Here is a 22598-nt window from a genome sequence, read left to right as displayed (position 1 = left end):
TTGTATCTCTTTCCCCCTCCAGGGGTCGCCTTTTCCTCTTCAGCCATTTTGCTTTTTGACCTCACTTACCTTACCAAAATGGCCGGTCTTAGGCTCCTCCCCTAGGGGTTGCCTCGTTGTATTTTCCTTTCGGCAGTCAGAATCTCACAAGCTGGTCAAGCCGAACTTCCGCTAGGCTCCAGCCTGAGAGAGAGAGACCGCCCACAGACACACACACACACACCCTCTAATCCTCCTTTCAAGCTCAAAGCTTGACAAACGTCTAATCTAACAGTTTTAAGCACGCAAAGCCAGCGAAAATTCACTCTCACATTCACTTCCCTAACAACTACAAAGTTTTCACATACAAGAATAATCCAAACAATCTACCACGCACCGTTTTCCCTCCTTATACGAGAGACTCAACCAACTTTTAAAAGCTTTATTTACACAACATCAAATAGAGCACAGATCTCTGCCTTTTCCAGGTAGAGAAAGAAATACGACCCAACTAAAAATCTCCCAACAATCACACACAGTTCTCAAATTTTGTCAAGATATTTATCCCCGCATCCTACCTTACTGGAGTTTTACACAAGGGATCATTACTCATGGAATTCTATTAAACCATAATCACATTAGGAAATCACCAACACAAGACTACAAGGTTTAGTTTATTTAATATACTGAAATCTTTTAACCATACTTCTGAGACCCCCTTTCACCTAACGAAAAGAAGCTCAGAAGGACAGAAAGGGAGAAATAGGGTCGCAGCTGTACACACACACACTCCGCTCGTACTCGCGCGCGTGTGCCCGCTACTGCGCAGCACCACACACCCCTCCCCTTTCCTTCAGGAGAGATACACACACACTCTCTGTTCCCTGAGAGCGAGAGAAGAGAAAGGCGTTTTCGTTTTTTCACACACTCTGAATCCACACAGAAAAAGTTCAACAACACAAGACAGTTTATACAATTTACACTTTTAAATGCACAGACACACGAGTAATTTATATACAGTATACACGGGCCCCATAGACGTCATATACCAGAAGAGGTTACTCCTATCTTTTTGACTAATTTAAAAGCACCTATAGCCCAGGCCTAGCCTTGCTGGTCAACACACACCTCGGGAACGCCCTCCCGATAGCGCTCAAATTCCTAAAAAAAACACCATATGCCAGAACAACTTTATCTCACTTCTCTATTTCTCTGCTGGTGTTGCTAAATTTTTGACTAATTTAAAAGCATCTTTCAGCCCAGAGCCTCGCTCTTGCTGATCAATTACCCGTCTCAAGTACGCCGCCTTGAAAACGGTCAAATTACTAAGTTCTAGTACTTTAAAACTGCTTCCCCGCCCGGACACCCGGATCTCCACCAGCAGCGTGAAATATCCCAGATCACGCTTTTGGCTTTACTTAAAGTTCACAAGCTCCTGACGTTTAAATAGGAGGCAGCCGGTCCGCGACTCTATCTGTCAATCTGGCGCAGTAAAAGAAACGGTCTCCCTTCGACCGTTTCGGTTTATTCGGGGCGCCCGAATCCCCCTGGCAACCAACCAAGCAAATAGTCTAACGGTGCGTCCACTGTCAGGTGTCGCCGCCACAGCGCTGAGCTGAACTACGCCCTTAGGGGCCACGCCCCAGTCCTAAATTAAATTTACTTATTTTAAAAGCCTCACTGTGGGTACCCTGCCCTCCAGTTTAATTACCTGAGACCCAAAACCGCGTTTTTGCTACTCAATCAAAACCAAATTATCCCTACACTACCGATTGACTGGCTGGCATCCCAGTCAACCCACAGTTAACCTCTTAAGCCGTATTTATTTGTTTCCACACACCTTAAACCGTATTAACTTAAACACATAACTTCTTAACTCAAAATTCACCCCCAAAATGAACAACAATGAATTTAGTCAGACTACTATGCCCTATTTTACAACTAATTAGTCAAGATCACTATGGACCAACGCCAGAAGCCCAGACTGAGTGAATATTATTTAATTAAATTTAGTTTTAACTTCCAATATAGCGCCTTTGGATAAAAATCAACAGGTGGCACTCACCTTTTCTTATGTCGCCTGGTGTCACTCAGATAGGCTGCTGGCCTTCGACCCCTTTGTCACCTTCCCCGACGAGCTGCAGGTTGCAACTCCTCCCCACCCGGAGTTTCGGCACCAGGTTGTTAAGGTTCGGTCGAGTTAGGGAAGAGAAGAAAGCAAGCCCAAGTCGAAGTAGGTGTCAAAAATAGTGATCTTTATTACACTCTGTGCACAAGAGTGGGAAAAGACAATTTGCAATCGAATCCTCTCGTCAACTGAAGCATCAGTCTCCTTATATTGCCTTTATGACATCACAGTTGGATCTTTACTGGAAATGATCTCAAATGATAACAATTCCCCGCCTATCCCAAAGTTTTCCCTTATATAGACATCAACTGCTACTCTTAAGAGAAAAACAAGTGTGTATTACATTGTGCATTTTGTGAAAGTGTATTTATCAGAAAAACTGTCCTCAGATGACCCTCCTATTATTACTAAGTGTGTAGGTGACCGTGCGTGTGTTACATAAGTGCGTGCATGTAAGCAGAGACCGGCGTACGTGCAAAATTACACGCAGGCCTGCCAGGGCCCAACAGGACTCGTGGGTCTGTATGGTGTGACTGCTCTGCTCTAACGTGCAACAACTTTATATAAACAGTCAGTGTGGATTAATATAAACAGTCAGTGTACATTAATATTTGCTCAAAGTAACACAGATGTAATTAAAAGATTATACTGTCATCAGATTCAACAATGGCAAATGAATAATCAATGATAACTGATTGTGAGAATACAAAATAAAATATCTCCTGATCACAATCAGGACGCATAAGCAAAGACGCATGCTTCCGCCCGGTTTCGGACCGGGGACCTTTCGCGTGTAAGGCGAACGTGATAACCACTACACTACGGAAACTGAGCTTGCGTACCCCGTAGTAATTAAAGGAGCATTTCAATGCTTTCTTACATTTGTGGACTTTTATGACAGATCATGTAGGACTATTGAGAAGGAGGGAACTCCCATTTGTGTCATTCTTCAAGCACTCCCCCACTTATGGCTGTATTGACAATGCAAATTGTGATCTCAAGATTGCATCTCTTGTCATGGGAGCTGATCTTCTGGTTGACAAGCTCTTTGATGTCCTTTGTTTGGCTAGCACACAATCTACAGAAGACAAGACCAAGAAACTTATTTGTCAGTAGGGACGCACGTAAAACAGAGAAAATGCTGCACAAGCAGTGTTCTCTTGGACTAGCATCTCTTCTGATGGGAGCTCTTTCTGAGAAGACCTTTTCGACTTGTGAGCGCACAGGTGGAATTCATGTTTCTTCAAGCCCATTATAGGACTAGATTATTAGATTGACTAGGATCTGGTGTGCGATTAAGGTGTGTGTGGTCATTGCAGGTAAAAGGCAGAACAGAGAAGGAAACTGCTCACTCCCCGTCGGGGAATCGAACCCCGGTCTTCCGCGTGACAGGCGGAGATACTGTCCACTATACTAACGAGGACCTCTGAAGCACTGCAATGGTCACGTCAAGCTGCGATTCGCAGCAGGTATGACAGGTAAAATTTGGCTGGCCGTGTAGAAATCCCCATCGGTTTACCAGGAACTACACTTTTATGCCTGTTTGACACAGATCTTTTGTGTGCTTCAGGCAGGGTTCCATGGTGTAATGGTTAGCACTCTGGACTCTGAATCCAGCGATCTGAGTTCAAGTCTCAGTGGAACCTCATTTGGCTTTCTAGCACTTTGCTCCACAGGTACATTAGCATTAGCACACGCTAGCATAAGAATCTAGTCAGTTGAAGAGCAAGTTAGTGGCCCAGTCAGTTCCACTCCTCTTGTGTTGGCTGATCTCATCTGCACATGGTCTTCATGCTGCACCAAACCTCGCTCATGCTCTTCTGCTGCACTTTCCACTTCAGCTTCCTGCTGTATCGTTCATTAGCCACCTTGACTCAAGTCAACTTTTCCTCTTGCACTCTTCCCACTTCCAATCCCTTTGCCACCTCTGAAGGCCCCGATCTTCTTCTTGACAAGCTCTTTGATGTCCTTTGTTTGGCTAGCACACAACCTACAGAAGACAAAACCAAGAGACTTAATTCTCAATAGGGATGCAAGTAAAACAGAGAAAATGCTGGACAAGCAGAGTTGTCTAAAGAGTGAATATCAATTCCCTTGTAACCAAAGAAGGAAAAGACCCATGTTTCCGCCCGGTTTCGGACCAGGGACCTTTCGCGTGTGAGGCGAACGTGATAACCACTACACTACGGAAACCCCGAAAGACAGCTTGTTTGGCTTTCCAATGTGTCTCACTGAGTAATCTCGCACTCTGACAAATTTGGTGACATGTTCCTATCATGGCCTTGAAGTAAAAGGAGCCATGGAGAAGAGACAGACGCACTCTAGCAAGGAGTCTGAACTGTAGTCTCCATGTTAGGCTCACTTAAACTTTGGACATTTAGGAGTTCACTAAAGCAAGCACAGCTCAACATATGCTGCCCTAAGAACCCCAGAACCTCTGGCAGCAGAACTGTTGCCTAAAGCGCCCATTTGTTTCATTGCCTTGGGCATTGGCTGAAAATAGGCCCAAGTCCTGTGCAGGCCACCTAGAGCCAGTCATTTCCAAGAGCTTAGTCTGTGCCTCCATCTTCAGGAAATATAGCGACTGGAGATTTGTTGATTTGTGTGAAGTCTGTGGAGTTTGCAGAAATTTGGGCCATAGACAACTCTTTAGCAAGACGAGCATCCAAAGGTTACAGATGTCAGAGACCTGAACCAGATTTGAGTACTTTCTCTTGTCTGTGTCCCAAACAGCAGTAGAACCCCACAAGTTCAAGCAGTGCCTGCAGTCAGACACTTTTATATCAGGACGCATAAGCAAAGACGCATGCTTCCGCCCGGTTTCGGACCGGGGACCTTTCGCGTGTAAGGCGAACGTGATAACCACTACACTACGGAAACTGAGCTTGCGTACCCCGTAGTAATTAAAGGAGCATTTCAATGCTTTCTTACATTTGTGGACTTTTATGACAGATCATGTAGGACTATTGAGAAGGAGGGAACTCCCATTTGTGTCATTCTTCAAGCACTCCCCCACTTATGGCTGTATTGACAATGCAAATTGTGATCTCAAGATTGCATCTCTTGTCATGGGAGCTGATCTTCTGGTTGACAAGCTCTTTGATGTCCTTTGTTTGGCTAGCACACAATCTACAGAAGACAAGACCAAGAAACTTATTTGTCAGTAGGGACACACGTAAAACAGAGAAAATGCTGCACAAGCAGTGTTCTCTTGGACTAGCATCTCTTCTGATGGGAGCTCTTTCTGAGAAGACCTTTTCGACTTGTGAGCGCACAGGTGGAATTCATGTTTCTTCAAGCCCATTATAGGACTAGATTATTAGATTGACTAGGATCTGGTGTGCGATTAAGGTGTGTGTGGTCATTGCAGGTAAAAGGCAGAACAGAGAAGGAAACTGCTCACTCCCCGTCGGGGAATCGAACCCCGGTCTTCCGCGTGACAGGCGGAGATACTGTCCACTATACTAACGAGGACCTCTGAAGCACTGTAATGGTCACGTCAAGCTGCGATTCGCAGCAGGTATGACAGGTAAAATTTGGCTGGCCGTGTAGAAATCCCCATCGGTTTACCAGGAACTACACTTTTATGCCTGTTTGACACAGATCTTTTGTGTGCTTCAGGCAGGGTTCCATGGTGTAATGGTTAGCACTCTGGACTCTGAATCCAGCGATCTGAGTTCAAGTCTCAGTGGAACCTCATTTGGCTTTCTAGCACTTTGCTCCACAGGTACATTAGCATTAGCACACGCTAGCATAAGAATCTAGTCAGTTGAAGAGCAAGTTAGTGGCCCAGTCAGTTCCACTCCTCTTGTGTTGGCTGATCTCATCTGCACATGGTCTTCATGCTGCACCAAACCTCGCTCATGCTCTTCTGCTGCACTTTCCACTTCAGCTTCCTGCTGTATCGTTCATTAGCCACCTTGACTCAAGTCAACTTTTCCTCTTGCACTCTTCCCACTTCCAATCCCTTTGCCACCTCTGAAGGCCCCGATCTTCTTCTTGACAAGCTCTTTGATGTCCTTTGTTTGGCTAGCACACAACCTACAGAAGACAAAACCAAGAGACTTAATTCTCAATAGGGATGCAAGTAAAACAGAGAAAATGCTGGACAAGCAGAGTTGTCTAAAGAGTGAATATCAATTCCCTTGTAACCAAAGAAGGAAAAGACCCATGTTTCCGCCCGGTTTCGGACCGGGAACCTTTCGCGTGTGAGGCGAACGTGATAACCACAACACTACGGAAACCCCAAAAGACAGCTTGTTTGGCTTTCCAATGTGTCTCACTGAGTAATCTCGCACTCTGACAAATTTGGTGACATGTTCCTATCATGGCCTTGAAGTAAAAGGAGCCACGGAGAAGAGACAGACGCACTCTAGCAAGGAGTCTGAACTGTAGTCTCCATGTTAGGCTCACTTAAACTTTGGACATTTAGGAGTTCACTAAAGCAAGCACAGCTCAACATATGCTGCCCTAAGAACCCCAGAACCTCTGGCAGCAGAACTGTTGCCTAAAGCGCCCATTTGTTTCATTGCCTTGGGCATTGGCTGAAAATAGGCCCAAGTCCTGTGCAGGCCACCTAGAGCCAGTCATTTCCAAGAGCTTAGTCTGTGCCTCCATCTTCAGGAAATATAGCGACTGGAGATTTGTTGATTTGTGTGAAGTCTGTGGAGTTTGCAGAAATTTGGGCCATAGACAACTCTTTAGCAAGACGAGCATCCAAAGGTTACAGATGTCAGAGACCTGAACCAGATTTGAGTACTTTCTCTTGTCTGTGTCCCAAACAGCAGTAGAACCCCACAAGTTCAAGCAGTGCCTGCAGTCAGACACTTTTATATCAGGACGCATAAGCAAAGACGCATGCTTCCGCCCGGTTTCGGACCGGGGACCTTTCGCGTGTAAGGCGAACGTGATAACCACTACACTACGGAAACTGAGCTTGCGTACCCCGTAGTAATTAAAGGAGCATTTCAATGCTTTCTTACATTTGTGGACTTTTATGACAGATCATGTAGGACTATTGAGAAGGAGGGAACTCCCATTTGTGTCATTCTTCAAGCACTCCCCCACTTATGGCTGTATTGACAATGCAAATTGTGATCTCAAGATTGCATCTCTTGTCATGGGAGCTGATCTTCTGGTTGACAAGCTCTTTGATGTCCTTTGTTTGGCTAGCACACAATCTACAGAAGACAAGACCAAGAAACTTATTTGTCAGTAGGGACGCACGTAAAACAGAGAAAATGCTGCACAAGCAGTGTTCTCTTGGACTAGCATCTCTTCTGATGGGAGCTCTTTCTGAGAAGACCTTTTCGACTTGTGAGCGCACAGGTGGAATTCATGTTTCTTCAAGCCCATTATAGGACTAGATTATTAGATTGACTAGGATCTGGTGTGCGATTAAGGTGTGTGTGGTCATTGCAGGTAAAAGGCAGAACAGAGAAGGAAACTGCTCACTCCCCGTCGGGGAATCGAACCCCGGTCTTCCGCGTGACAGGCGGAGATACTGTCCACTATACTAACGAGGACCTCTGAAGCACTGCAATGGTCACGTCAAGCTGCGATTCGCAGCAGGTATGACAGGTAAAATTTGGCTGGCCGTGTAGAAATCCCCATCGGTTTACCAGGAACTACACTTTTATGCCTGTTTGACACAGATCTTTTGTGTGCTTCAGGCAGGGTTCCATGGTGTAATGGTTAGCACTCTGGACTCTGAATCCAGCGATCTGAGTTCAAGTCTCAGTGGAACCTCATTTGGCTTTCTAGCACTTTGCTCCACAGGTACATTAGCATTAGCACACGCTAGCATAAGAATCTAGTCAGTTGAAGAGCAAGTTAGTGGCCCAGTCAGTTCCACTCCTCTTGTGTTGGCTGATCTCATCTGCACATGGTCTTCATGCTGCACCAAACCTCGCTCATGCTCTTCTGCTGCACTTTCCACTTCAGCTTCCTGCTGTATCGTTCATTAGCCACCTTGACTCAAGTCAACTTTTCCTCTTGCACTCTTCCCACTTCCAATCCCTTTGCCACCTCTGAAGGCCCCGATCTTCTTCTTGACAAGCTCTTTGATGTCCTTTGTTTGGCTAGCACACAACCTACAGAAGACAAAACCAAGAGACTTAATTCTCAATAGGGATGCAAGTAAAACAGAGAAAATGCTGGACAAGCAGAGTTGTCTAAAGAGTGAATATCAATTCCCTTGTAACCAAAGAAGGAAAAGACCCATGTTTCCGCCCGGTTTCGGACCGGGGACCTTTCGCGTGTGAGGCGAACGTGATAACCACTACACTACGGAAACCCCGAAAGACAGCTTGTTTGGCTTTCCAATGTGTCTCACTGAGTAATCTCGCACTCTGACAAATTTGGTGACATGTTCCTATCATGGCCTTGAAGTAAAAGGAGCCATGGAGAAGAGACAGACGCACTCTAGCAAGGAGTCTGAACTGTAGTCTCCATGTTAGGCTCACTTAAACTTTGGACATTTAGGAGTTCACTAAAGCAAGCACAGCTCAACATATGCTGCCCTAAGAACCCCAGAACCTCTGGCAGCAGAACTGTTGCCTAAAGCGCCCATTTGTTTCATTGCCTTGGGCATTGGCTGAAAATAGGCCCAAGTCCTGTGCAGGCCACCTAGAGCCAGTCATTTCCAAGAGCTTAGTCTGTGCCTCCATCTTCAGGAAATATAGCGACTGGAGATTTGTTGATTTGTGTGAAGTCTGTGGAGTTTGCAGAAATTTGGGCCATAGACAACTCTTTAGCAAGACGAGCATCCAAAGGTTACAGATGTCAGAGACCTGAACCAGATTTGAGTACTTTCTCTTGTCTGTGTCCCAAACAGCAGTAGAACCCCACAAGTTCAAGCAGTGCCTGCAGTCAGACACTTTTATATCAGGACGCATAAGCAAAGACGCATGCTTCCGCCCGGTTTCGGACCGGGGACCTTTCGCGTGTAAGGCGAACGTGATAACCACTACACTACGGAAACTGAGCTTGCGTACCCCGTAGTAATTAAAGGAGCATTTCAATGCTTTCTTACATTTGTGGACTTTTATGACAGATCATGTAGGACTATTGAGAAGGAGGGAACTCCCATTTGTGTCATTCTTCAAGCACTCCCCCACTTATGGCTGTATTGACAATGCAAATTGTGATCTCAAGATTGCATCTCTTGTCATGGGAGCTGATCTTCTGGTTGACAAGCTCTTTGATGTCCTTTGTTTGGCTAGCACACAATCTACAGAAGACAAGACCAAGAAACTTATTTGTCAGTAGGGACGCACGTAAAACAGAGAAAATGCTGCACAAGCAGTGTTCTCTTGGACTAGCATCTCTTCTGATGGGAGCTCTTTCTGAGAAGACCTTTTCGACTTGTGAGCGCACAGGTGGAATTCATGTTTCTTCAAGCCCATTATAGGACTAGATTATTAGATTGACTAGGATCTGGTGTGCGATTAAGGTGTGTGTGGTCATTGCAGGTAAAAGGCAGAACAGAGAAGGAAACTGCTCACTCCCCGTCGGGGAATCGAACCCCGGTCTTCCGCGTGACAGGCGGAGATACTGTCCACTATACTAACGAGGACCTCTGAAGCACTGCAATGGTCACGTCAAGCTGCGATTCGCAGCAGGTATGACAGGTAAAATTTGGCTGGCCGTGTAGAAATCCCCATCGGTTTACCAGGAACTACACTTTTATGCCTGTTTGACACAGATCTTTTGTGTGCTTCAGGCAGGGTTCCATGGTGTAATGGTTAGCACTCTGGACTCTGAATCCAGCGATCTGAGTTCAAGTCTCAGTGGAACCTCATTTGGCTTTCTAGCACTTTGCTCCACAGGTGCATTAGCACACCCTAGCATAAGAATCTAGTCAGTTGAAGAGCAAGTTAGTGGCCCAGTCAGTTCCACTCCTCTTGTGTTGGCTGATCTCATCTGCACATGGTCTTCATGCTGCACCAAACCTCGCTCATGCTCTTCTGCTGCACTTTCCACTTCAGCTTCCTGCTGTATCGTTCATTAGCCACCTTGACTCAAGTCAACTTTTCCTCTTGCACTCTTCCCACTTCCAATCCCTTTGCCACCTCTGAAGGCCCCGATCTTCTTCTTGACAAGCTCTTTGATGTCCTTTGTTTGGCTAGCACACAACCTACAGAAGACAAAACCAAGAGACTTAATTCTCAATAGGGATGCAAGTAAAACAGAGAAAATGCTGGACAAGCAGAGTTGTCTAAAGAGTGAATATCAATTCCCTTGTAACCAAAGAAGGAAAAGACCCATGTTTCCGCCCGGTTTCGGACCGGGGACCTTTCGCGTGTGAGGCGAACGTGATAACCACTACACTACGGAAACCCCGAAAGACAGCTTGTTTGGCTTTCCAATGTGTCTCACTGAGTAATCTCGCACTCTGACAAATTTGGTGACATGTTCCTATCATGGCCTTGAAGTAAAAGGAGCCATGGAGAAGAGACAGACGCACTCTAGCAAGGAGTCTGAACTGTAGTCTCCATGTTAGGCTCACTTAAACTTTGGACATTTAGGAGTTCACTAAAGCAAGCACAGCTCAACATATGCTGCCCTAAGAACCCCAGAACCTCTGGCAGCAGAACTGTTGCCTAAAGCGCCCATTTGTTTCATTGCCTTGGGCATTGGCTGAAAATAGGCCCAAGTCCTGTGCAGGCCACCTAGAGCCAGTCATTTCCAAGAGCTTAGTCTGTGCCTCCATCTTCAGGAAATATAGCGACTGGAGATTTGTTGATTTGTGTGAAGTCTGTGGAGTTTGCAGAAATTTGGGCCATAGACAACTCTTTAGCAAGACGAGCATCCAAAGGTTACAGATGTCAGAGACCTGAACCAGATTTGAGTACTTTCTCTTGTCTGTGTCCCAAACAGCAGTAGAACCCCACAAGTTCAAGCAGTGCCTGCAGTCAGACACTTTTATATCAGGACGCATAAGCAAAGACGCATGCTTCCGCCCGGTTTCGGACCGGGGACCTTTCGCGTGTAAGGCGAACGTGATAACCACTACACTACGGAAACTGAGCTTGCGTACCCCGTAGTAATTAAAGGAGCATTTCAATGCTTTCTTACATTTGTGGACTTTTATGACAGATCATGTAGGACTATTGAGAAGGAGGGAACTCCCATTTGTGTCATTCTTCAAGCACTCCCCCACTTATGGCTGTATTGACAATGCAAATTGTGATCTCAAGATTGCATCTCTTGTCATGGGAGCTGATCTTCTGGTTGACAAGCTCTTTGATGTCCTTTGTTTGGCTAGCACACAATCTACAGAAGACAAGACCAAGAAACTTATTTGTCAGTAGGGACGCACGTAAAACAGAGAAAATGCTGCACAAGCAGTGTTCTCTTGGACTAGCATCTCTTCTGATGGGAGCTCTTTCTGAGAAGACCTTTTCGACTTGTGAGCGCACAGGTGGAATTCATGTTTCTTCAAGCCCATTATAGGACTAGATTATTAGATTGACTAGGATCTGGTGTGCGATTAAGGTGTGTGTGGTCATTGCAGGTAAAAGGCAGAACAGAGAAGGAAACTGCTCACTCCCCGTCGGGGAATCGAACCCCGGTCTTCCGCGTGACAGGCGGAGATACTGTCCACTATACTAACGAGGACCTCTGAAGCACTGCAATGGTCACGTCAAGCTGCGATTCGCAGCAGGTATGACAGGTAAAATTTGGCTGGCCGTGTAGAAATCCCCATCGGTTTACCAGGAACTACACTTTTATGCCTGTTTGACACAGATCTTTTGTGTGCTTCAGGCAGGGTTCCATGGTGTAATGGTTAGCACTCTGGACTCTGAATCCAGCGATCTGAGTTCAAGTCTCAGTGGAACCTCATTTGGCTTTCTAGCACTTTGCTCCACAGGTACATTAGCATTAGCACATGCTAGCATAAGAATCTAGTCAGTTGAAGAGCAAGTTAGTGGCCCAGTCAGTTCCACTCCTCTTGTGTTGGCTGATCTCATCTGCACATGGTCTTCATGCTGCACCAAACCTCGCTCATGCTCTTCTGCTGCACTTTCCACTTCAGCTTCCTGCTGTATCGTTCATTAGCCACCTTGACTCAAGTCAACTTTTCCTCTTGCACTCTTCCCACTTCCAATCCCTTTGCCACCTCTGAAGGCCCCGATCTTCTTCTTGACAAGCTCTTTGATGTCCTTTGTTTGGCTAGCACACAACCTACAGAAGACAAAACCAAGAGACTTAATTCTCAATAGGGATGCAAGTAAAACAGAGAAAATGCTGGACAAGCAGAGTTGTCTAAAGAGTGAATATCAATTCCCTTGTAACCAAAGAAGGAAAAGACCCATGTTTCCGCCCGGTTTCGGACCGGGGACCTTTCGCGTGTGAGGCGAACGTGATAACCACTACACTACGGAAACCCCAAAAGACAGCTTGTTTGGCTTTCCAATGTGTCTCACTGAGTAATCTCGCACTCTGACAAATTTGGTGACATCTTCCTATCATGGCCTTGAAGTAAAAGGAGCCATGGAGAAGAGACAGACGCACTCTAGCAAGGAGTCTGAACTGTAGTCTCCATGTTAGGCTCACTTAAACTTTGGACATTTAGGAGTTCACTAAAGCAAGCACAGCTCAACATATGCTGCCCTAAGAACCCCAGAACCTCTGGCAGCAGAACTGTTGCCTAAAGCGCCCATTTGTTTCATTGCCTTGGGCATTGGCTGAAAATAGGCCCAAGTCCTGTGCAGGCCACCTAGAGCCAGTCATTTCCAAGAGCTTAGTCTGTGCCTCCATCTTCAGGAAATATAGCGACTGGAGATTTGTTGATTTGTGTGAAGTCTGTGGAGTTTGCAGAAATTTGGGCCATAGACAACTCTTTAGCAAGACGAGCATCCAAAGGTTACAGATGTCAGAGACCTGAACCAGATTTGAGTACTTTCTCTTGTCTGTGTCCCAAACAGCAGTAGAACCCCACAAGTTCAAGCAGTGCCTGCAGTCAGACACTTTTATATCAGGACGCATAAGCAAAGACGCATGCTTCCGCCCGGTTTCGGACCGGGGACCTTTCGCGTGTTAGGCGAACGTGATAACCACTACACTACGGAAACTGAGCTTGCGTACCCCGTAGTAATTAAAGGAGCATTTCAATGCTTTCTTACATTTGTGGACTTTTATGACAGATCATGTAGGACTATTGAGAAGGAGGGAACTCCCATTTGTGTCATTCTTCAAGCACTCCCCCACTTATGGCTGTATTGACAATGCAAATTGTGATCTCAAGATTGCATCTCTTGTCATGGGAGCTGATCTTCTGGTTGACAAGCTCTTTGATGTCCTTTGTTTGGCTAGCACACAATCTACAGAAGACAAGACCAAGAAACTTATTTGTCAGTAGGGACGCACGTAAAACAGAGAAAATGCTGCACAAGCAGTGTTCTCTTGGACTAGCATCTCTTCTGATGGGAGCTCTTTCTGAGAAGACCTTTTCGACTTGTGAGCGCACAGGTGGAATTCATGTTTCTTCAAACCCATTATAGGACTAGATTATTAGATTGACTAGGATCTGGTGTGCGATTAAGGTGTGTGTGGTCATTGCAGGTAAAAGGCAGAACAGAGAAGGAAACTGCTCACTCCCCGTCGGGGAATCGAACCCCGGTCTTCCGCGTGACAGGCGGAGATACTGTCCACTATACTAACGAGGACCTCTGAAGCACTGCAATGGTCACGTCAAGCTGCGATTCGCAGCAGGTATGACAGGTAAAATTTGGCTGGCCGTGTAGAAATCCCCATCGGTTTACCAGGAACTACACTTTTATGCCTGTTTGACACAGATCTTTTGTGTGCTTCAGGCAGGGTTCCATGGTGTAATGGTTAGCACTCTGGACTCTGAATCCAGCGATCTGAGTTCAAGTCTCAGTGGAACCTCATTTGGCTTTCTAGCACTTTGCTCCACAGGTACATTAGCATTAGCACACGCTAGCATAAGAATCTAGTCAGTTGAAGAGCAAGTTAGTGGCCCAGTCAGTTCCACTCCTCTTGTGTTGGCTGATCTCATCTGCACATGGTCTTCATGCTGCACCAAACCTCGCTCATGCTCTTCTGCTGCACTTTCCACTTCAGCTTCCTGCTGTATCGTTCATTAGCCACCTTGACTCAAGTCAACTTTTCCTCTTGCACTCTTCCCACTTCCAATCCCTTTGCCACCTCTGAAGGCCCCGATCTTCTTCTTGACAAGCTCTTTGATGTCCTTTGTTTGGCTAGCACACAACCTACAGAAGACAAAACCAAGAGACTTAATTCTCAATAGGGATGCAAGTAAAACAGAGAAAATGCTGGACAAGCAGAGTTGTCTAAAGAGTGAATATCAATTCCCTTGTAACCAAAGAAGGAAAAGACCCATGTTTCCGCCCGGTTTCGGACCGGGGACCTTTCGCGTGTGAGGCGAACGTGATAACCACTACACTACGGAAACCCCGAAAGACAGCTTGTTTGGCTTTCCAATGTGTCTCACTGAGTAATCTCGCACTCTGACAAATTTGGTGACATGTTCCTATCATGGCCTTGAAGTAAAAGGAGCCATGGAGAAGAGACAGACGCACTCTAGCAAGGAGTCTGAACTGTAGTCTCCATGTTAGGCTCACTTAAACTTTGGACATTTAGGAGTTCACTAAAGCAAGCACAGCTCAACATATGCTGCCCTAAGAACCCCAGAACCTCTGGCAGCAGAACTGTTGCCTAAAGCGCCCATTTGTTTCATTGCCTTGGGCATTGGCTGAAAATAGGCCCAAGTCCTGTGCAGGCCACCTAGAGCCAGTCATTTCCAAGAGCTTAGTCTGTGCCTCCATCTTCAGGAAATATAGCGACTGGAGATTTGTTGATTTGTGTGAAGTCTGTGGAGTTTGCAGAAATTTGGGCCATAGACAACTCTTTAGCAAGACGAGCATCCAAAGGTTACAGATGTCAGAGACCTGAACCAGATTTGAGTACTTTCTCTTGTCTGTGTCCCAAACAGCAGTAGAACCCCACAAGTTCAAGCAGTGCCTGCAGTCAGACACTTTTATATCAGGACGCATAAGCAAAGACGCATGCTTCCGCCCGGTTTCGGACCGGGGACCTTTCGCGTGTAAGGCGAACGTGATAACCACTACACTACGGAAACTGAGCTTGCGTACCCCGTAGTAATTAAAGGAGCATTTCAATGCTTTCTTACATTTGTGGACTTTTATGACAGATCATGTAGGACTATTGAGAAGGAGGGAACTCCCATTTGTGTCATTCTTCAAGCACTCCCCCACTTATGGCTGTATTGACAATGCAAATTGTGATCTCAAGATTGCATCTCTTGTCATGGGAGCTGATCTTCTGGTTGACAAGCTCTTTGATGTCCTTTGTTTGGCTAGCACACAATCTACAGAAGACAAGACCAAGAAACTTATTTGTCAGTAGGGACGCACGTAAAACAGAGAAAATGCTGCACAAGCAGTGTTCTCTTGGACTAGCATCTCTTCTGATGGGAGCTCTTTCTGAGAAGACCTTTTCGACTTGTGAGCGCACAGGTGGAATTCATGTTTCTTCAAGCCCATTATAGGACTAGATTATTAGATTGACTAGGATCTGGTGTGCGATTAAGGTGTGTGTGGTCATTGCAGGTAAAAGGCAGAACAGAGAAGGAAACTGCTCACTCCCCGTCGGGGAATCGAACCCCGGTCTTCCGCGTGACAGGCGGAGATACTGTCCACTATACTAACGAGGACCTCTGAAGCACTGCAATGGTCACGTCAAGCTGCGATTCGCAGCAGGTATGACAGGTAAAATTTGGCTGGCCGTGTAGAAATCCCCATCGGTTTACCAGGAACTACACTTTTATGCCTGTTTGACACAGATCTTTTGTGTGCTTCAGGCAGGGTTCCATGGTGTAATGGTTAGCACTCTGGACTCTGAATCCAGCGATCTGAGTTCAAGTCTCAGTGGAACCTCATTTGGCTTTCTAGCACTTTGCTCCACAGGTACATTAGCATTAGCACACCCTAGCATAAGAATCTAGTCAGTTGAAGAGCAAGTTAGTGGCCCAGTCAGTTCCACTCCTCTTGTGTTGGCTGATCTCATCTGCACATGGTCTTCATGCTGCACCAAACCTCGCTCATGCTCTTCTGCTGCACTTTCCACTTCAGCTTCCTGCTGTATCGTTCATTAGCCACCTTGACTCAAGTCAACTTTTCCTCTTGCACTCTTCCCACTTCCAATCCCTTTGCCACCTCTGAAGGCCCCGATCTTCTTCTTGACAAGCTCTTTGATGTCCTTTGTTTGGCTAGCACACAACCTACAGAAGACAAAACCAAGAGACTTAATTCTCAATAGGGATGCAAGTAAAACAGAGAAAATGCTGGACAAGCAGAGTTGTCTAAAGAGTGAATATCAATTCCCTTGTAACCAAAGAAGGAAAAGACCCATGTTTCCGCCCGGTTTCGGACCGGGGACCTTTCGCGTGTGAGGCGAACGTGATAACCACTACACTACGGAAACCCCGAAAGACAGCTTGTTTGGCTTTCCAATGTGTCTCACTGAGTAATCTCGCACTCTGACAAATTTGGTGACATGTTCCTATCATGGCCTTGAAGTAAAAGGAGCCATGGAGAAGAGACAGACGCACTCTAGCAAGGAGTCTGAACTGTAGTCTCCATGTTAGGCTCACTTAAACTTTGGACATTTAGGAGTTCACTAAAGCAAGCACAGCTCAACATATGCTGCCCTAAGAACCCCAGAACCTCTGGCAGCAGAACTGTTGCCTAAAGCGCCCATTTGTTTCATTGCCTTGGGCATTGGCTGAAAATAGGCCCAAGTCCTGTGCAGGCCACCTAGAGCCAGTCATTTCCAAGAGCTTAGTCTGTGCCTCCATCTTCAGGAAATATAGCGACTGGAGATTTGTTGATTTGTGTGAAGTCTGTGGAGTTTGCAGAAATTTGGGCCATAGACAACTCTTTAGCAAGACGAGCATCCAAAGGTTACAGATGTCAGAGACCTGAACCAGATTTGAGTACTTTCTCTTGTCTGTGTCCCAAACAGCAGTAGAACCCCACAAGTTCAAGCAGTGCCTGCAGTCAGACACTTTTATATCAGGACGCATAAGCAAAGACGCATGCTTCCGCCCGGTTTCGGACCGGGGACCTTTCGCGTGTAAGGCGAACGTGATAACCACTACACTACGGAAACTGAGCTTGCGTACCCCGTAGTAATTAAAGGAGCATTTTAATGCTTTCTTACATTTGTGGACTTTTATGACAGATCATGTAGGACTATTGAGAAGGAGGGAACTCCCATTTGTGTCATTCTTCAAGCACTCCCCCACTTATGGCTGTATTGACAATGCAAATTGTGATCTCAAGATTGCATCTCTTGTCATGGGAGCTGATCTTCTGGTTGACAAGCTCTTTGATGTCCTTTGTTTGGCTAGCACACAATCTACAGAAGACAAGACCAAGAAACTTATTTGTCAGTAGGGACACACGTAAAACAGAGAAAATGCTGCACAAGCAGTGTTCTCTTGGACTAGCATCTCTTCTGATGGGAGCTCTTTCTGAGAAGACCTTTTCGACTTGTGAGCGCACAGGTGGAATTCATGTTTCTTCAAGCCCATTATAGGACTAGATTATTAGATTGACTAGGATCTGGTGTGCGATTAAGGTGTGTGTGGTCATTGCAGGTAAAAGGCAGAACAGAGAAGGAAACTGCTCACTCCCCGTCGGGGAATCGAACCCCGGTCTTCCGCGTGACAGGCGGCGATACTGTCCACTATACTAACGAGGACCTCTGAAGCACTGCAATGGTCACGTCAAGCTGCGATTCGCAGCAGGTATGACAGGTAAAATTTGGCTGGCCGTGTAGAAATCCCCATCGGTTTACCAGGAACTACACTTTTATGCCTGTTTGACACAGATCTTTTGTGTGCTTCAGGCAGGGTTCCATGGTGTAATGGTTAGCACTCTGGACTCTGAATCCAGCGATCTGAGTTCAAGTCTCAGTGGAACCTCATTTGGCTTTCTAGCACTTTGCTCCACAGGTACATTAGCATTAGCACACGCTAGCATAAGAATCTAGTCAGTTGAAGAGCAAGTTAGTGGCCCAGTCAGTTCCACTCCTCTTGTGTTGGCTGATCTCATCTGCACATGGTCTTCATGCTGCACCAAACCTCGCTCATGCTCTTCTGCTGCACTTTCCACTTCAGCTTCCTGCTGTATCGTTCATTAGCCACCTTGACTCAAGTCAACTTTTCCTCTTGCACTCTTCCCACTTCCAATCCCTTTGCCACCTCTGAAGGCCCCGATCTTCTTCTTGACAAGCTCTTTGATGTCCTTTGTTTGGCTAGCACACAACCTACAGAAGACAAAACCAAGAGACTTAATTCTCAATAGGGATGCAAGTAAAACAGAGAAAATGCTGGACAAGCAGAGTTGTCTAAAGAGTGAATATCAATTCCCTTGTAACCAAAGAAGGAAAAGACCCATGTTTCCGCCCGGTTTCGGACCGGGGACCTTTCGCGTGTGAGGCGAACGTGATAACCACAACACTACGGAAACCCCAAAAGACAGCTTGTTTGGCTTTCCAATGTGTCTCACTGAGTAATCTCGCACTCTGACAAATTTGGTGACATGTTCCTATCATGGCCTTGAAGTAAAAGGAGCCACGGAGAAGAGACAGACGCACTCTAGCAAGGAGTCTGAACTGTAGTCTCCATGTTAGGCTCACTTAAACTTTGGACATTTAGGAGTTCACTAAAGCAAGCACAGCTCAACATATGCTGCCCTAAGAACCCCAGAACCTCTGGCAGCAGAACTGTTGCCTAAAGCGCCCATTTGTTTCATTGCCTTGGGCATTGGCTGAAAATAGGCCCAAGTCCTGTGCAGGCCACCTAGAGCCAGTCATTTCCAAGAGCTTAGTCTGTGCCTCCATCTTCAGGAAATATAGCGACTGGAGATTTGTTGATTTGTGTGAAGTCTGTGGAGTTTGCAGAAATTTGGGCCATAGACAACTCTTTAGCAAGACGAGCATCCAAAGGTTACAGATGTCAGAGACCTGAACCAGATTTGAGTACTTTCTCTTGTCTGTGTCCCAAACAGCAGTAGAACCCCACAAGTTCAAGCAGTGCCTGCAGTCAGACACTTTTATATCAGGACGCATAAGCAAAGACGCATGCTTCCGCCCGGTTTCGGACCGGGGACCTTTCGCGTGTAAGGCGAACGTGATAACCACTACACTACGGAAACTGAGCTTGCGTACCCCGTAGTAATTAAAGGAGCATTTCAATGCTTTCTTACATTTGTGGACTTTTATGACAGATCATGTAGGACTATTGAGAAGGAGGGAACTCCCATTTGTGTCATTCTTCAAGCACTCCCCCACTTATGGCTGTATTGACAATGCAAATTGTGATCTCAAGATTGCATCTCTTGTCATGGGAGCTGATCTTCTGGTTGACAAGCTCTTTGATGTCCTTTGTTTGGCTAGCACACAATCTACAGAAGACAAGACCAAGAAACTTATTTGTCAGTAGGGACGCACGTAAAACAGAGAAAATGCTGCACAAGCAGTGTTCTCTTGGACTAGCATCTCTTCTGATGGGAGCTCTTTCTGAGAAGACCTTTTCGACTTGTGAGCGCACAGGTGGAATTCATGTTTCTTCAAGCCCATTATAGGACTAGATTATTAGATTGACTAGGATCTGGTGTGCGATTAAGGTGTGTGTGGTCATTGCAGGTAAAAGGCAGAACAGAGAAGGAAACTGCTCACTCCCCGTCGGGGAATCGAACCCCGGTCTTCCGCGTGACAGGCGGAGATACTGTCCACTATACTAACGAGGACCTCTGAAGCACTGCAATGGTCACGTCAAGCTGCGATTCGCAGCAGGTATGACAGGTAAAATTTGGCTGGCCGTGTAGAAATCCCCATCGGTTTACCAGGAACTACACTTTTATGCCTGTTTGACACAGATCTTTTGTGTGCTTCAGGCAGGGTTCCATGGTGTAATGGTTAGCACTCTGGACTCTGAATCCAGCGATCTGAGTTCAAGTCTCAGTGGAACCTCATTTGGCTTTCTAGCACTTTGCTCCACAGGTACATTAGCATTAGCACACGCTAGCATAAGAATCTAGTCAGTTGAAGAGCAAGTTAGTGGCCCAGTCAGTTCCACTCCTCTTGTGTTGGCTGATCTCATCTGCACATGGTCTTCATGCTGCACCAAACCTCGCTCATGCTCTTCTGCTGCACTTTCCACTTCAGCTTCCTGCTGTATCGTTCATTAGCCACCTTGACTCAAGTCAACTTTTCCTCTTGCACTCTTCCCACTTCCAATCCCTTTGCCACCTCTGAAGGCCCCGATCTTCTTCTTGACAAGCTCTTTGATGTCCTTTGTTTGGCTAGCACACAACCTACAGAAGACAAAACCAAGAGACTTAATTCTCAATAGGGATGCAAGTAAAACAGAGAAAATGCTGGACAAGCAGAGTTGTCTAAAGAGTGAATATCAATTCCCTTGTAACCAAAGAAGGAAAAGACCCATGTTTCCGCCCGGTTTCGGACCGGGGACCTTTCGCGTGTGAGGCGAACGTGATAACCACAACACTACGGAAACCCCAAAAGACAGCTTGTTTGGCTTTCCAATGTGTCTCACTGAGTAATCTCGCACTCTGACAAATTTGGTGACATGTTCCTATCATGGCCTTGAAGTAAAAGGAGCCACGGAGAAGAGACAGACGCACTCTAGCAAGGAGTCTGAACTGTAGTCTCCATGTTAGGCTCACTTAAACTTTGGACATTTAGGAGTTCACTAAAGCAAGCACAGCTCAACATATGCTGCCCTAAGAACCCCAGAACCTCTGGCAGCAGAACTGTTGCCTAAAGCGCCCATTTGTTTCATTGCCTTGGGCATTGGCTGAAAATAGGCCCAAGTCCTGTGCAGGCCACCTAGAGCCAGTCATTTCCAAGAGCTTAGTCTGTGCCTCCATCTTCAGGAAATATAGCGACTGGAGATTTGTTGATTTGTGTGAAGTCTGTGGAGTTTGCAGAAATTTGGGCCATAGACAACTCTTTAGCAAGACGAGCATCCAAAGGTTACAGATGTCAGAGACCTGAACCAGATTTGAGTACTTTCTCTTGTCTGTGTCCCAAACAGCAGTAGAACCCCACAAGTTCAAGCAGTGCCTGCAGTCAGACACTTTTATATCAGGACGCATAAGCAAAGACGCATGCTTCCGCCCGGTTTCGGACCGGGGACCTTTCGCGTGTAAGGCGAACGTGATAACCACTACACTACGGAAACTGAGCTTGCGTACCCCGTAGTAATTAAAGGAGCATTTCAATGCTTTCTTACATTTGTGGACTTTTATGACAGATCATGTAGGACTATTGAGAAGGAGGGAACTCCCATTTGTGTCATTCTTCAAGCACTCCCCCACTTATGGCTGTATTGACAATGCAAATTGTGATCTCAAGATTGCATCTCTTGTCATGGGAGCTGATCTTCTGGTTGACAAGCTCTTTGATGTCCTTTGTTTGGCTAGCACACAATCTACAGAAGACAAGACCAAGAAACTTATTTGTCAGTAGGGACGCACGTAAAACAGAGAAAATGCTGCACAAGCAGTGTTCTCTTGGACTAGCATCTCTTCTGATGGGAGCTCTTTCTGAGAAGACCTTTTCGACTTGTGAGCGCACAGGTGGAATTCATGTTTCTTCAAGCCCATTATAGGACTAGATTATTAGATTGACTAGGATCTGGTGTGCGATTAAGGTGTGTGTGGTCATTGCAGGTAAAAGGCAGAACAGAGAAGGAAACTGCTCACTCCCCGTCGGGGAATCGAACCCCGGTCTTCCGCGTGACAGGCGGAGATACTGTCCACTATACTAACGAGGACCTCTGAAGCACTGCAATGGTCACGTCAAGCTGCGATTCGCAGCAGGTATGACAGGTAAAATTTGGCTGGCCGTGTAGAAATCCCCATCGGTTTACCAGGAACTACACTTTTATGCCTGTTTGACACAGATCTTTTGTGTGCTTCAGGCAGGGTTCCATGGTGTAATGGTTAGCACTCTGGACTCTGAATCCAGCGATCTGAGTTCAAGTCTCAGTGGAACCTCATTTGGCTTTCTAGCACTTTGCTCCACAGGTACATTAGCATTAGCACACGCTAGCATAAGAATCTAGTCAGTTGAAGAGCAAGTTAGTGGCCCAGTCAGTTCCACTCCTCTTGTGTTGGCTGATCTCATCTGCACATGGTCTTCATGCTGCACCAAACCTCGCTCATGCTCTTCTGCTGCACTTTCCACTTCAGCTTCCTGCTGTATCGTTCATTAGCCACCTTGACTCAAGTCAACTTTTCCTCTTGCACTCTTCCCACTTCCAATCCCTTTGCCACCTCTGAAGGCCCCGATCTTCTTCTTGACAAGCTCTTTGATGTCCTTTGTTTGGCTAGCACACAACCTACAGAAGACAAAACCAAGAGACTTAATTCTCAATAGGGATGCAAGT

At 46.1% G+C, this 22598-nt stretch overlaps 35 non-coding genes across 35 annotated transcripts; 10 read left to right on the top strand and 25 right to left on the bottom strand.

Annotated features, from left to right (window-relative positions):
* Positions 1 to 2863: 2863 nt before the first annotated feature.
* On the bottom strand, positions 2864 to 2936 carry trnav-uac (transfer RNA valine (anticodon UAC)). The gene has a single exon. It is a non-coding gene; the product is annotated as a tRNA-Val (tRNA).
* Positions 2937 to 3458: 522 nt separating this feature from the next.
* On the bottom strand, positions 3459 to 3530 carry trnad-guc (transfer RNA aspartic acid (anticodon GUC)). Its single transcript has one exon. It is a non-coding gene; the product is annotated as a tRNA-Asp (tRNA).
* A 151-nt stretch (positions 3531 to 3681) lies between these two features.
* trnaq-cug (transfer RNA glutamine (anticodon CUG)) lies at positions 3682 to 3753 on the top strand. The gene has a single exon. It is a non-coding gene; the product is annotated as a tRNA-Gln (tRNA).
* A 474-nt stretch (positions 3754 to 4227) lies between these two features.
* Positions 4228 to 4300, bottom strand: trnav-cac (transfer RNA valine (anticodon CAC)). The gene has a single exon. It is a non-coding gene; the product is annotated as a tRNA-Val (tRNA).
* A 614-nt stretch (positions 4301 to 4914) lies between these two features.
* On the bottom strand, positions 4915 to 4987 carry trnav-uac (transfer RNA valine (anticodon UAC)). Its single transcript has one exon. It is a non-coding gene; the product is annotated as a tRNA-Val (tRNA).
* A 522-nt stretch (positions 4988 to 5509) lies between these two features.
* trnad-guc (transfer RNA aspartic acid (anticodon GUC)) lies at positions 5510 to 5581 on the bottom strand. The gene has a single exon. It is a non-coding gene; the product is annotated as a tRNA-Asp (tRNA).
* A 151-nt stretch (positions 5582 to 5732) lies between these two features.
* trnaq-cug (transfer RNA glutamine (anticodon CUG)) lies at positions 5733 to 5804 on the top strand. Its single transcript has one exon. It is a non-coding gene; the product is annotated as a tRNA-Gln (tRNA).
* A 1161-nt stretch (positions 5805 to 6965) lies between these two features.
* trnav-uac (transfer RNA valine (anticodon UAC)) lies at positions 6966 to 7038 on the bottom strand. The gene has a single exon. It is a non-coding gene; the product is annotated as a tRNA-Val (tRNA).
* A 522-nt stretch (positions 7039 to 7560) lies between these two features.
* Positions 7561 to 7632, bottom strand: trnad-guc (transfer RNA aspartic acid (anticodon GUC)). Its single transcript has one exon. It is a non-coding gene; the product is annotated as a tRNA-Asp (tRNA).
* Positions 7633 to 7783: 151 nt separating this feature from the next.
* On the top strand, positions 7784 to 7855 carry trnaq-cug (transfer RNA glutamine (anticodon CUG)). The gene has a single exon. It is a non-coding gene; the product is annotated as a tRNA-Gln (tRNA).
* A 474-nt stretch (positions 7856 to 8329) lies between these two features.
* trnav-cac (transfer RNA valine (anticodon CAC)) lies at positions 8330 to 8402 on the bottom strand. The gene has a single exon. It is a non-coding gene; the product is annotated as a tRNA-Val (tRNA).
* A 614-nt stretch (positions 8403 to 9016) lies between these two features.
* Positions 9017 to 9089, bottom strand: trnav-uac (transfer RNA valine (anticodon UAC)). Its single transcript has one exon. It is a non-coding gene; the product is annotated as a tRNA-Val (tRNA).
* Positions 9090 to 9611: 522 nt separating this feature from the next.
* On the bottom strand, positions 9612 to 9683 carry trnad-guc (transfer RNA aspartic acid (anticodon GUC)). The gene has a single exon. It is a non-coding gene; the product is annotated as a tRNA-Asp (tRNA).
* Positions 9684 to 9834: 151 nt separating this feature from the next.
* On the top strand, positions 9835 to 9906 carry trnaq-cug (transfer RNA glutamine (anticodon CUG)). Its single transcript has one exon. It is a non-coding gene; the product is annotated as a tRNA-Gln (tRNA).
* A 468-nt stretch (positions 9907 to 10374) lies between these two features.
* trnav-cac (transfer RNA valine (anticodon CAC)) lies at positions 10375 to 10447 on the bottom strand. The gene has a single exon. It is a non-coding gene; the product is annotated as a tRNA-Val (tRNA).
* Positions 10448 to 11061: 614 nt separating this feature from the next.
* Positions 11062 to 11134, bottom strand: trnav-uac (transfer RNA valine (anticodon UAC)). The gene has a single exon. It is a non-coding gene; the product is annotated as a tRNA-Val (tRNA).
* Positions 11135 to 11656: 522 nt separating this feature from the next.
* On the bottom strand, positions 11657 to 11728 carry trnad-guc (transfer RNA aspartic acid (anticodon GUC)). The gene has a single exon. It is a non-coding gene; the product is annotated as a tRNA-Asp (tRNA).
* A 151-nt stretch (positions 11729 to 11879) lies between these two features.
* Positions 11880 to 11951, top strand: trnaq-cug (transfer RNA glutamine (anticodon CUG)). The gene has a single exon. It is a non-coding gene; the product is annotated as a tRNA-Gln (tRNA).
* A 474-nt stretch (positions 11952 to 12425) lies between these two features.
* On the bottom strand, positions 12426 to 12498 carry trnav-cac (transfer RNA valine (anticodon CAC)). The gene has a single exon. It is a non-coding gene; the product is annotated as a tRNA-Val (tRNA).
* Positions 12499 to 13112: 614 nt separating this feature from the next.
* trnav-aac (transfer RNA valine (anticodon AAC)) lies at positions 13113 to 13185 on the bottom strand. Its single transcript has one exon. It is a non-coding gene; the product is annotated as a tRNA-Val (tRNA).
* Positions 13186 to 13707: 522 nt separating this feature from the next.
* trnad-guc (transfer RNA aspartic acid (anticodon GUC)) lies at positions 13708 to 13779 on the bottom strand. The gene has a single exon. It is a non-coding gene; the product is annotated as a tRNA-Asp (tRNA).
* A 151-nt stretch (positions 13780 to 13930) lies between these two features.
* Positions 13931 to 14002, top strand: trnaq-cug (transfer RNA glutamine (anticodon CUG)). The gene has a single exon. It is a non-coding gene; the product is annotated as a tRNA-Gln (tRNA).
* A 474-nt stretch (positions 14003 to 14476) lies between these two features.
* On the bottom strand, positions 14477 to 14549 carry trnav-cac (transfer RNA valine (anticodon CAC)). Its single transcript has one exon. It is a non-coding gene; the product is annotated as a tRNA-Val (tRNA).
* Positions 14550 to 15163: 614 nt separating this feature from the next.
* Positions 15164 to 15236, bottom strand: trnav-uac (transfer RNA valine (anticodon UAC)). Its single transcript has one exon. It is a non-coding gene; the product is annotated as a tRNA-Val (tRNA).
* Positions 15237 to 15758: 522 nt separating this feature from the next.
* Positions 15759 to 15830, bottom strand: trnad-guc (transfer RNA aspartic acid (anticodon GUC)). The gene has a single exon. It is a non-coding gene; the product is annotated as a tRNA-Asp (tRNA).
* A 151-nt stretch (positions 15831 to 15981) lies between these two features.
* Positions 15982 to 16053, top strand: trnaq-cug (transfer RNA glutamine (anticodon CUG)). Its single transcript has one exon. It is a non-coding gene; the product is annotated as a tRNA-Gln (tRNA).
* Positions 16054 to 16527: 474 nt separating this feature from the next.
* trnav-cac (transfer RNA valine (anticodon CAC)) lies at positions 16528 to 16600 on the bottom strand. The gene has a single exon. It is a non-coding gene; the product is annotated as a tRNA-Val (tRNA).
* Positions 16601 to 17214: 614 nt separating this feature from the next.
* trnav-uac (transfer RNA valine (anticodon UAC)) lies at positions 17215 to 17287 on the bottom strand. The gene has a single exon. It is a non-coding gene; the product is annotated as a tRNA-Val (tRNA).
* Positions 17288 to 18032: 745 nt separating this feature from the next.
* trnaq-cug (transfer RNA glutamine (anticodon CUG)) lies at positions 18033 to 18104 on the top strand. Its single transcript has one exon. It is a non-coding gene; the product is annotated as a tRNA-Gln (tRNA).
* A 1161-nt stretch (positions 18105 to 19265) lies between these two features.
* Positions 19266 to 19338, bottom strand: trnav-uac (transfer RNA valine (anticodon UAC)). Its single transcript has one exon. It is a non-coding gene; the product is annotated as a tRNA-Val (tRNA).
* Positions 19339 to 19860: 522 nt separating this feature from the next.
* On the bottom strand, positions 19861 to 19932 carry trnad-guc (transfer RNA aspartic acid (anticodon GUC)). The gene has a single exon. It is a non-coding gene; the product is annotated as a tRNA-Asp (tRNA).
* A 151-nt stretch (positions 19933 to 20083) lies between these two features.
* trnaq-cug (transfer RNA glutamine (anticodon CUG)) lies at positions 20084 to 20155 on the top strand. Its single transcript has one exon. It is a non-coding gene; the product is annotated as a tRNA-Gln (tRNA).
* A 1161-nt stretch (positions 20156 to 21316) lies between these two features.
* On the bottom strand, positions 21317 to 21389 carry trnav-uac (transfer RNA valine (anticodon UAC)). Its single transcript has one exon. It is a non-coding gene; the product is annotated as a tRNA-Val (tRNA).
* Positions 21390 to 21911: 522 nt separating this feature from the next.
* Positions 21912 to 21983, bottom strand: trnad-guc (transfer RNA aspartic acid (anticodon GUC)). The gene has a single exon. It is a non-coding gene; the product is annotated as a tRNA-Asp (tRNA).
* A 151-nt stretch (positions 21984 to 22134) lies between these two features.
* Positions 22135 to 22206, top strand: trnaq-cug (transfer RNA glutamine (anticodon CUG)). The gene has a single exon. It is a non-coding gene; the product is annotated as a tRNA-Gln (tRNA).
* Positions 22207 to 22598: the final 392 nt, after the last annotated feature.

Source organism: Copadichromis virginalis, linkage group LG8, assembly GCF_057382275.1.
Source record: "Copadichromis virginalis isolate Kocher_CV1m ecotype Utaka linkage group LG8, C_Virginalis_male_GT1.1, whole genome shotgun sequence".
Taxonomy (NCBI): Eukaryota; Metazoa; Chordata; class Actinopteri; order Cichliformes; family Cichlidae; genus Copadichromis; species Copadichromis virginalis.
Note: the sequence above shows the minus strand (reverse complement) of the source record. Positions and strands in the feature narration are given on the sequence as shown.